Source organism: Mytilus edulis, chromosome 5, assembly GCF_963676685.1.
Source record: "Mytilus edulis chromosome 5, xbMytEdul2.2, whole genome shotgun sequence".
NCBI lineage: Eukaryota > Metazoa > Mollusca > Bivalvia > Mytilida > Mytilidae > Mytilus > Mytilus edulis.
In genome coordinates this window covers 68335610-68348159 of record NC_092348.1, presented here as the reverse complement: position 1 = coordinate 68348159, position 12550 = coordinate 68335610, and the positions used below count along the sequence as shown (strand labels likewise).

The following is a 12550-nucleotide window of genomic DNA, read 5'->3' as shown; positions in this document are numbered from 1 at the left end:
GTTTCCATGGTAACGGCGGCCATTTTGAATATTCCAAAGTCAAACCCCCGCTGCATTTTTTTCCCTCCATAATCATATACAATCATATACCATTTAATGTCTCTAGAATAAATTATACATTGATGTTCTAGAATGTTCTGTGAAAATTCAAAGTTTTGACCTTTTTGCATTGTTTCCATGGTAACAACAGCGATTTTGGAAATTCCAACGCCAAATTCCACATCTTCCAATGTTGCTCATCGTTACTGTGAAGTTTCATTAAGTTTGGAACATTTTGAGATTTTTGAAATTTTTGTAGTAGTTTCCATGGCAACATAGTAGTTCCAATGAGTGCCAAAATCATCCAACACCTGTATATAGTGGGCACCTACATTGTATTAAAATATAATGATTCTGAGTTAAATAGTATCCAAAAAGTTCACCAAAACAAAAAACTGGATTTTTTCACATTTGTTCTGTTTCCATGGTAACGGCAGCCATTTTTTACCATTCCAATGTCTCTTGCACAACTTCACATGGCGGTTCATAATATAGTATAGTTCCATCAACATGGGTTTGACCAATTCCGAGGAATAGCATGGACAAAATGTGTGGAAGAATAAAAATAATAATAACTAGAATTGCCATTACAAGCAATAGCGGATGTCACCCTGGTTCCCCAATTGCCACTAAACGGCAGCCATTTCGAAATGTTCCATCAGTAAATGCAGATATATCCATAACAAAAGATCTTTCTGTCAGTTTTCATAGCTTTATGTACGTTTTCCTGTTTTCAACAATTGTGCCGTTTCCATGGCAACGGCGGCCATTTTGGAAATTAAAAACTCAAAAGTCAAGTCTACAATAGCTAGGCAACATTTGTTTCAAGTTTCATTAAATTTGAAGCATTTTGGAGTTTTTCATATTTTTGCTGTTTCCATGGTAACGGCCGCCATTTTAAAAATTCCAAAGTCAAACTACTGCTGCATATTGTTCTCCCCCCCTAAGAATATACTATTATATAACATTTAATGTCTGTTGAACTATTTTAACACTTATGTTCTGGAATGTTCCATGAAAAATTCACCCCCCTCAAATTATGTCTTGGGACCCCCCAGTTGAAAAAAAAATGTACCATGTTGAAGTGTGCACGACTCTCTTAATATCATAGAAGTTTCATATAAATTGGAACACATTTCTATTTTTCACATTTTTGCTGTTTCCATGGCAATGGCAGCCATTTTTTTAATTCCAAGGTAAGGTGCAAAACTGCACATGGTGATTAACATTATGTTATAGTTCCATCAACATTGGTCCATTCAATTCCGAGAACTAAGCCGGACAAAAAGTGTGGAATAAAAATAATAAGAAAAAAAGAATCGTACAATAACAATATGTCACCCGACCTCCGTCAGGGTGACATAATAACTAGATTTGTAATTGCTAGCAATAACGGATGGCACCCTCGTCCCCCAATTGCCAGGCGAGCGGCAGCCATTTTGAAAATTCCAAAGTCAAAGAGTGCATCTACACCGACAAGTTATCATTTTTGCAAAATTTCATTAAGTTTGGAGCATTTTGAAATTTTGATAATTTTGCTGTTTCCATGGTTACGGTGGCCATTTTGGAAATTCCAACTTCAAAATGCAACTCCGCTCATGTCAGTCGCTATTCCTGTAAAGTTTCATCCAGTTTGCAGCACTTAATTTTTTTTGGAAATTTTGAACATTTGTGCTGCAACCATGGTTACAGTAGATAATTCCAAAATTCTAAAAGCAGACGTCTCATTGCCACATGTCATGTTATATATCAATAAAGTTTCATAGACTTTGGTGCACTACTCTCTGAGAAAATGCTGATTTTATGCATTTTTTCATAGGGTCAATGCAAAACTTGGCCCCAGTTTCCATGACAACGGCGGCCATTTTGAACTATCCAAATATTGTCTTGACATCTTGGCATACTGGAGAACATTTTCATAAAGTTTCATCCAGTTGGATCTTATAACGAAAGAGTTAGAATTTTTGATATTTTAGCTGTTTCCATGGTAACGGCAGCCATTTTGAAAATTCCAAAGTCAAACTGAAAATCAGGACATGCCAGTTAACATTCCTGTGGAGTTTCTTCCAGTTTGGAACACTTTGATTTTTTTCGCATTTGTGCTGTTTCCATGGAAACGGCGGCCATTTTTTACCATTCCATAGCAAGGTGCACAACTTCACATGGGGGTCCTCATTATAAAAGAGTTCCATCAACATTGGTCCATTGGATTCCAAGAACTCGCGCGGACAAAATTTGTGCAAGAAAAATAATAAGAAAAAAAAGAAACGTAGAATAACAGTATGTCACCCCAACTCCGTTGAGGGTGCCATAACTAGATTTGCCATTGCAAGCAATAGCTGAGGATGTCACCCCGTTCTGGACATTGTCACAGTAGCAGCAACCAGTTTGAGTGTACAAAAGTCAAATGACACGTCCAGTATACATGCCTTTGACCCCCCCCCCCCTTTTTCTCTTCTCGTAGACTAAGAGTGATGTCTATATATAGTTGGGGAACTCTTTAAAATCTTAAATTAGACACACGCACGAGGAAGATTGGTGGTGTCACGTGATACTGAAGTATATTATCGTGGACTTAGAACATTACTATTCTTTTTAGAGGGGACCTTGGACAGACAACATGTGTATATATTGACGGAGCGGCATACTAACTGTTCATTTTATTCTTCAATTACTCGCGCATCACACGATACATGTATCTTATCTTGTACAATTTAATTACACGCTTATCGATTGATTTTTAGCTCATGTGTATATTGTAGCAGGTGTTCGATTAACGGATGTGTACTTTAGTGCAAGTGCAGAAATGTCACTTATGTGTACTCTTCGTGTTTCTGTCTCTCTCAGCGGCGATTCTTTCTTCAAAGCACGATTTATGTATAGAATAGAAGCACGTTAAATTGTATATTAGTTTTCTTCTAGCATATTCTAGAAGATGTTTTGCAGTACAGATTTGTATTTGATCGTATGCACATAGTCATGATTACAGAATTTTGCCTGAAAGTTGCGATTTTTTTTTTTTTTTTGCTGTTTCCATGACAACGACGGCCATTTTGAAACCTCTTGATATTGCATGCACATCTAGGCATATCAGGTAACACTTCCACAAAGTTTCATCCACTTGGGTCTTATAATGAAGAATTTTGAATTTTGAAAATTTTTCACATTTTTGCAGTTTCCATGGAAACGGCAGCCATCTTGAACCATTCCAGGGAGCTTGCAACTCTTTACCTAAGGGTCTTTAATATAAAAGAGTTCCATCAACTTTGGTGCAATGGATTTCCATAAAACTCCTGGACAAAATGTGTGGAAGAAAAATAATAAAAACTAGATTTGTAATTGCCAGCAATAACGGATGGCACCCTTCCCCCATTGCCAGGGTAACGGCAGCCATTTTGAAAATTCCAAAGTCAAACAGCGCATCTACACATGCCAATGGACATTGATGTAAAATTTTATGAAGTTTGGAGCATTTTGAAACTTTTGAAATTTTTGCTGTTTCCATGGTAACAGTTACCATTTCCAAAATTCCAAAGACAGGTGCCACATTGGTACATGCCATGTTACATATCTATAAAGTTCCATTGAGATTGATGCTATATTCTTCAAGAAAATGTAGCTTTTATGTGTTTTCCCATATGGTCAATGTTAAACTTTCGCCCTGTTTCCATGACAATGGCGGCCATTTTGGAACCTCTTGATATTGCATGCACATCTAGGCATATCAGGTAACACTTCCACAAAGTTTCATTCACTTGGGTCTTATAATGAAGAATTTTGAATTTTGAAAATTTTTCACATTTTTGCAGTTTCCATGGAAACGGCAGCCATCTTGAACCATTCCATGGTGCCTGCAACTCTTCACCTAAGGGTCCTTAATATAAAAGAGTTCCATCAACTTTGGTCCAATGGATTTCCATAAAACTCCTGGACAAAATGTGTGGAAGAAAAATAATAAAAACTAGATTTGTAATTGCTAGCAATAACGGATGGCACCCTTCCCCCCATTGCCAGGTGAGCGGCAGCCATTTAGAAAATTCAAAGAGTGTATCTACACATGCTTATTATCATTTTTGTTAAGTTTCATTAAGTTTGAAGCATTTTGAAATTTTGGATATTTTTGCTGTTTCCATGGTTACGGCGGCCATTTTGAAAATTCTAAACTCAAAAGTCAAGTCTACATAAGCTAGGCAACATTTGTTATAAGTTTCATTAAATTGAAAGCATTTTGAAGTTTTTCATATTTTTGCTGTTTCCATGGTTACGGCGGCCATTTTGAATATTCCAAAGTCAAACCCCCACTGCATTTTTTTCCCTCCATAATCATTTACAATTTACTGTCTCTAGAATAAATTTAACATTGATGTTCTGGAATGTTCTGTGAAAATTCAAAGTTTTGATCTTTTTGCATTGTTTCCATGGTAACAACAGATATTTTGAAAATTCCAACGCCAAATTCCACATCTTACAATGTTGCTCATCGTTACTGTGCAGTTTCATTAAGTTTTGAGCATTTTGATATTTTTGAAATTTTTGATGTAGTATCCATGGCAACATAGTAGTTCCAATGAGTGTCAAAATCATCCAACACCTGTATATAGTGGGCACCTACATTGTATCAAAATATAATGTTTCTGAGATCAAGCATATCTAAACAGTTCACCAAAACGAAAAACTGTATTTTTTCACATTTGTTCCGTTTCCATGGTAACTGCGGCCATCTTGAAAATGCCATACCCCGATTGCAAATCTGCACAAGCTGGTCAACATTATGGTTAAGTTCCACTAACATTGGTTCATAAAATTCCAAGATATAAGCTGGACAAAAAAAGTGGAAGAAAAAAAATAATAAGAAAAAAAGAAACGTAGAAAAGCAATATGTCACCCCAACTCCGTTGAGGGTGCCATAATAATAAGAAAAAAAAAAGAAACGTAGAATAACAATACGTCACCCCAACTCCGTTGAGGGTGCCATAACTAGAATTGCCATTGCAAGCAATAGCGGATGTCACCCTTCCCCCATTGTGTTTAAGCGGCAGCCATTTCGAAAAATGTTAACAAGGAATGCACGTGTATGCATGGGTATAAAGTATTTAAATTTTCATAACATTGAAAGCATTTTTGGAAATTGAAAAATTAAAATTGTTGCAGTTTCCTGGCGACGGTGTACGTTTTGAATATTCCAAAGTTAAAAGTGTCATATTTAGAGTTGGCAGTTGATAATCATGTTGTTGGAATATGTAAATACCCGGCAACGTCAACTATTAGTATTTGTATCCATCTGATCATTGTCTATCAAAGCCAATTGAACTGATCTTTAAAGTTGGTTAAGTTGTATTGTTACACCACTGTCACAGGTTAGAGAAGGGTTAGGATCCCGGTAACATGTTTAACCCTGTCACATTCTGTATGTATGTGCTGTCTGAAGTCCAGAGCCTGTAATTTAGTGGTTGTTTTTTGTTTATGTGTTATGTATTGGTTTTTCATTCTTTTTTTGTACATAAATTAGGACGTAGATTTTCTAACTATGTGGTATGGGTTTTGCTCATTGTTCAAGGCCGTGCAGTGACCTATAATTTTTTTTAATTCCTGTATCGTTTGGTCTGTCTTGGAGAATGGCAATAATATCACATATTCTTTTTCTATTAGGTTTTATTAAGTTCGAAGCATTTTAATTTTTTTTGACATTTTTGCTGGTGTCCAGGGCATCAGACATTATTCCTAAAATGAAATCACATATTGCACATGGGTACATGGGAGGGAATATATCATGGTTTCAAAAGGATGATTTAGTGGAAACAAATTATTCAAATTTGAAGTAGAAGTTAAAACTAAAAACAATGACGAAAAAAATATTTACATTTCCACATTTCAACGTGATTTGGTGAACTAAAACCATTCACCTTTTCAAGTAGACTTAAGAACATTGGAGAATAGCTTACATTTCAAATATGAGAAAGAAACTCAAAACATTCACAATTTCAAGCAGCAATTAAACAATAGAGAATGGTTTCAACAAAGACTATTTACACTTCAAACAAGATTTAGTGAACTGAAGTTATTCACATTTTAAGCAGTTGTTAAGCAATGGGCAATGGTTACAAAAGGACTATTTATATTTCAAACACAAATAAGGAACTCGAAACATTACATTTTGTTCACATTAAAAGCAGCAGTTAAAACAATGGGCAATGATTTGAACCAATACTATTAAAACTTCAAACAAGATTTAGTGAACTTAAGTTATTCACATGTCTAAGCAGTAGTTAAAACAATGGGCAACGATTATCAAAATGACTATATACATTTCAAAGGTATTAAGGGAACTGAAAACATTCACATTTTTAAGCAGCAGTTAAAACAATGGAGAAGGGTTTCAATAAAAACTATTTACACTTCAAACAAGATTTAGTAAACTCAAATTATTAGATTTTGAAGCAGCAGTGAAATTAAAAGACACTGGTTTCAAAAAGATTATTAGTGAACTTAAATCATTCACATTTCTAAGCAGCAGTTAAAAACAATGGACAATGGTTTAAAAACCTATTTACATTTCAAACACGATTTGGTGAACTCAAAACTGGAAACTCATATTTTGAAGCAGGCGTAAAAAATGGGCAATGGTTTAACAAAACTATTTAAGTTTGAAATACGATGAAGTGAAATATAATCATTTATATTTCCAAGGAAGAGTTAGACAATGGGCTGTGGTTTCAAAAAAGACTATTGACATTTCAAACACTGGTACGGAACTCAAATCATTTACATTTTGAAGCAGCAGTTAACACTATGGACAATGGTTTCAAAAAGACTATTTACTTTTCAAACACAATATTGTGAACTCAAATCATTCACATTTTCAAGCAGGTGTTAAAACAATGGGCAGTGGTTTCAAAAAGACTATTTACTTTTGAAACACAATATTGTGAACTCAAATCATTCACATTTTCAAGCAGGTGTTAAAACAATGGGCAGTGGTTTCAAAAAGACTATTTACATTTCAAACATTAGTAGGGAACTCAAATGATTTACATTTTCAAGCAGCATTTAAACTATGGACAATGGTTTCAAAAAGACTATTTACATTTCAAACACAATTTTGTGAACTCAAATTATTCACATTTTGAAGCAGGTGCTTAAACAATGGGCAGTGGTTTCGAAAAGACTATTTACATTTTAAACACTAGTAGGGAACTCCAATCATCTACATTTTCAAGCAGCAGTTAAAACTATGGAAAATGTTTTCAAAAAGACTATTTACATTTGAAACACGGTTTAGTGAACTGAAAAATAATAAATTTGCAAGCAGTAATTATAAAAATGGGCAATGGCTTCGTAAAAGACTATTTACATTTCAAAGACGATTTAATGAACTTAACTCATTCACATTTTCAAGTAGCAGTTAAACAATGCTCAATGGTTTCAAAAAGACTAATTGCATTTTAAACACTATTAGTGAGTTCATTATATTTACATTTTCAAGCAGTCGTTAAAACAAAGCGCAATGGTTTCTAAAAGACTATTTACATTTTAAACATTATTAATGAATTCATTAAATTTACATTTTCAAAGAGCAGTTAAAACAAAGGACAAGGGTTACAAAACTACTATTTACATTTGGAAGACGATTATTATACTGGAAACTTTCATATTTTCAAGCAGCCGTAAACAATGAGCAATGGTTTAACAATACTATTTACATTTCAAACACGGTTAAGTGAAATATAATCATTCACATTTTGAAGCAACAGTTAAACAATGGGCAGTGGTTTAGAAAAAGACTATTTACATTTCAAACACTAGTAGGGAACTGAAATGATTTATTTTCAAGCAGCAGTTAAACAATTAGCAATGGTTTTAAAAAAGACTATTTACATTTGAAACACTAGAAGGGAACTCCAATGGTTTATATTTTCAAGCAGCACGTAAGCAATGGGTAATGGTTTCACAAAGACTATTTACATTTCAAACCTGATTTAATGAACTTAAACCTTTCACATTTTCAAGCAGTAGTTAAAACAATAGGCACTGTTTTGAAATAGACTATTTCCATTTTAAACACTATGTAGTGAACTGAAATCATTCACCTTTTCAAGCAGGTGTTAAAACAATGGGCAATGGTTTCAAAAAGACTATTTACATTTCGAACACGATTTCAAGAACTTAAATGATTCACATTTTTAAACAACAGTTAAGACAATGGGCAATGGTTTCAAAAAAGACTATTTACATTTCAAACACATTTAGTGAATTGAAAACATTCACATTTAAACATTATTAATGAATTCATTAAATTTACATTTTCAAAGAGCAGTTAAAACAAAGGGCAAGGGTTACAAAACTACTATTTACATTTGGAAGACGATTATTATACTGGAAACTTTCATATTTTCAAGCAGCCGTAAACAATGAGCAATGGTTTAACAATACTATTTACATTTCAAACACGGTTAAGTGAAATATAATCATTCACATTTTGAAGCAACAGTTAAACAATGGGCAGTGGTTTAGAAAAAGACTATTTACATTTGAAACACTAGTAGGGAACTGAAATAATTTATTTTCAAGCAGCAGTTAAACAATTAGCAATGGTTTTAAAAAAGACTATTTACATTTGAAACACTAGAAGGGAACTCCAATGGTTTATATTTTCAAGCAGCACGTAAACAATGGGTAATGGTTTCACAAAGACTATTTACATCTCAAACCTGATTTAATGAACTTAAACCTTTCACAACAAGCAGTAGTTAAAACAATAGGCACTGTTTTGAAATAGACTATTTCCATTTTAAACACTATGTAGTGAACTGAAATCATTCACCTTTTCAAGCAGGTGTTAAAACAATGGGCAATGGTTTCAAAAAGACTATTTACATTTCGAACACGATTTCAAGAACTTAAATGATTCACATTTTTAAACAACAGTTAAGACATTGGGCAATGGTTTCAAAAAAGACTATTTACATTTCAAACACATTTAAGTGAATTGAAAACATTCACATTTTCGAGGAAGTTAAAATTATGGACAGTGGTTTTAAAAAAAGCCTACTATTTACATTTGTTTCAAACACGTTTTAGTGAATCAAATTATTCACTTTTTCGTGCAGCCCTTAAAACTATGGACAATGTTTTCAAAAAGAAGATTAACATTTCAAACACGATTAGGGAACTCAAATCATTCATCACTTCAAGCAGCAGTTGAAACAATGGGCAATGCTTTCAACAAGATTATTTACATTTAAAACACGATTGAGTGATCTTAAATCATTCACGTTTTCAAGCAGCAAGTAAAAAACAATGGGCAATGGTTTAAAAAAGACTATTTACATTTCAAACACGATCTAGTGAACTCAAATCATTCACATTTTCAAGCAGCAAGTAGAACAATTGTTTAAAAAAAAAGACTATTTACACTTAAAACACGATTGAGTGAACTGAAAAAAATAACATTTTCAAGCAATAGTTTAAACAATGGGCAATTGTTTCAAAACGACTATTTACATTTCAAAGACTATTTAGTGAACTCAAAATTCACATTTTCAAACTACAGTTTAAACTACTAGTATGGGCAATTGTTTCAAAATCGCTATAATTTACATTTCAAACACAATTTTGTGAACTGAAAACATTCACATTTTAGAGCAACAGTTAAAACTATGGACAATGGTTTACAAAAGGCTGACTATTTACATTTCTGTCAAACACGTTTAAGTGAAATCAAATGATTCACTTTTTCACGCAGCCGTTTAAACAATGGACAATGTTTTCAAACAGAAGATTAACATTTCAAACACGATTAGGGAACACAAATCATTCATCACTTCAAGCAGCAGTTAAAACAATGGGCAATGCTTTCAACAAGACTATTTACATTTAAAACACGATTGAGTGAACTTAAATCATTCACATTTTCAAGCAGCAAGTAAAAAACAATGGGCAATGGTTTCAAAAAGACTATTTACATTTCAAACACGATCTAGTGAACTCAAATCATTCACATTTTCAAGCAGCAAGTAGAACAATTGTTTCAAAAAAGACTATTTACACTTAAAACACGATTGAGTAAACTGAAAAGTAACATTTTCAAGCAATAGTTTAAACAATGGGCAATTGTTTCAAAACGACTATTTACATTTCAAAGACTATTTAGTGAACTCAAAATTCACATTTTCAAACTACAGTTTAAACTACTAGTAACGACAATTGTTTCAAAATCACTATAATTTACATTTCAAACACAATTTTGTGAACTGAAAACATTCACATTTTAGAGCAACAGTTAAAACTATGGACAATGGTTTAAAAAAGGCTGACTATTTACATTTCTTTCAAACACGTTTAAGTGAAATCAAATAATTCACTTTTTCACGCAGCCGTTTAAACAATGGACAATGTTTTTCAAAAAGAAGATTATCATTTCAAACACAATTAGGGAACTCAAATCATTCATCATTTCAAGCATCAGTTAAAACAATGGACAATGGTTTGAAAACGACCATTTACTTTTAAACATGATTGAGTGAACTCAAATCATTTACATTTTCAAACACGATTTAGTTATCTCAATTGACAGGAATCTGCAATTGCACCATGTTGTGATAACTGTAATAGGTTTGTAGCATGTCATATGAAATTGGCAATTTTCCACGAACATATACATGATCAATGAGGGTATTTCCATCAGTTGTTGCTTTGTTTAGAATTTGTTTGAACTCATTTTGTTCCATAAACAACTGTATTGATGATTTTGATTTTAGAATGTCCTCATTAAAATCTCCCATTACTATTGTTGATTCGTCTTCTGGTGGTAAGGCATCAATAACATGCTGTAACTGTTCCAAAAATATAGATGTAGTGTATGATACTGGTCTATAGATGACAAGTATGTTGGTTTTGATGACATCAATATTCACACCAATACATTCAATATTACAAGATTCTAATGATAGGTTAGTATACTGCTGCTGATTTCTGACATAAATACCAACACCACCATGTTTTTTGTTACTGAGGTCATTAAATATACCTTTTGTTGATGTATATGATTCCGATCTTGGTTTATGTATCAGATGAAAATGTTCCAAATTTGGCAAAGCAGATTTTTTTTCCATCCAGGTCTCTGTTAAACAGATAAAATTGACATTTTGAATATCACAATTTGCCTGCAGGTCTTCAATATGTGGGATCAATCCCTGAATATTATGAAGCAATATACGTAATTCATTTTGCTTTAAGTTCAGCTCATCTTGTCTTTGGACTAAATACTTTGGCATCCTTTGCAGTGCAGTTGAAATCTGTTCAGTGCAGTAAATCTTGTCTGCATTAAGGTCTTGAATTACCAAACCCTCCAATGATTTAACACGACTGAGTGCAACATAAGCCATACCAGCAGCAAATATGTTCTTCATTGAGACAACCGCTTTATCGGTGGTGAGTCCCTGTACCTTATGTGTGGTACAGGCCCATGCTAACTGCAACGGAAATTGATGTCTGACAGCATTTTTCTTCAAGTTTTCCTCAATTGGCGTAATGTCAATTGGTTTGTGTTCTCTTGGCTGTGATGATGAGACAGGTTTTCTTCCAATGTTTTTGTTGTCAAAAAGTACTTTTACTGCACATGGCAAAGAAGACTCCTTGTGGCCAGGTAGTATGCTTATCACTGTCCCAATAACACCATTGACCAACCCTATTGTGATATCAACATTCCTTATAAGCATAACTCTGGCTTTCGGTCCAATTATTAACTGTGGAGGTAAGAAATCATGTGAAGTATCATATGGTGAAGTTTGGAGAATAAGTTCGCCTGTCCTTGGATTTCGATCATAATCCTGTGCCATTATTGTTTCTGTTTCTTGGCAAACTTTGGCAATCATCTTACTGTTATGACAATCTATTTCTTTGTTAGTGGCAAAGATATGTAGACTTTCTTCAGGAACAGAATGTGTCAAACAGGAGTTTAATAAACAATAATCACCGGGTAGCAAATGCTCAGTTTTCTTTTTTACACGTAATCTGTTCAATAAGTGAGCAAATTCGGAACCCTCCTTTTGTCGCATTATTTGATTCAACTCAACCAATGAAAAATTTGAACTCCATAGTGGGAAAAAGTTTTCCGGTCTTAAATCGTATAGACACTTCTGTTTCACGGGTGGGAGCTGGTAAAAATCTCCGACAGCAATAACACATATGTTTCCAAAGAGAGCATTTCCACTTTGCTTAACTTGGCGTAGTCGCTCACTGACATACAGAAGAACACGTTGACCAACCATGGATATTTCATCTATAATTAAAATATGAAGGTTCTGAAGTTTAGCGCGAAGCTTATTTATTTCCTCATCACGCATGTAAATATACGGAAATGGTAGTGATTTTGAAAGTGAAAACGCTTGATGAAGAGTTGTTCCGCCGATATTGAAAGCAGCAGTTGCTGTAGGTGCTGTGACAAGCACGACAATATCGTCTGGATTTGGTGCATGTGGAGACAAGATTTTGTTTGCCTCATAACACAAGC

General features: G+C 33.8%; 1 protein-coding gene across 1 annotated transcript in view; it reads right to left on the bottom strand.

Moving 5' to 3' along the window:
- Positions 1-12550, bottom strand: part of LOC139524339 (multidrug resistance-associated protein 1-like) — a 119647-nt gene that overhangs the window by 25806 nt on the left and 81291 nt on the right. The gene's annotated exons all lie outside the window — the stretch shown is intronic.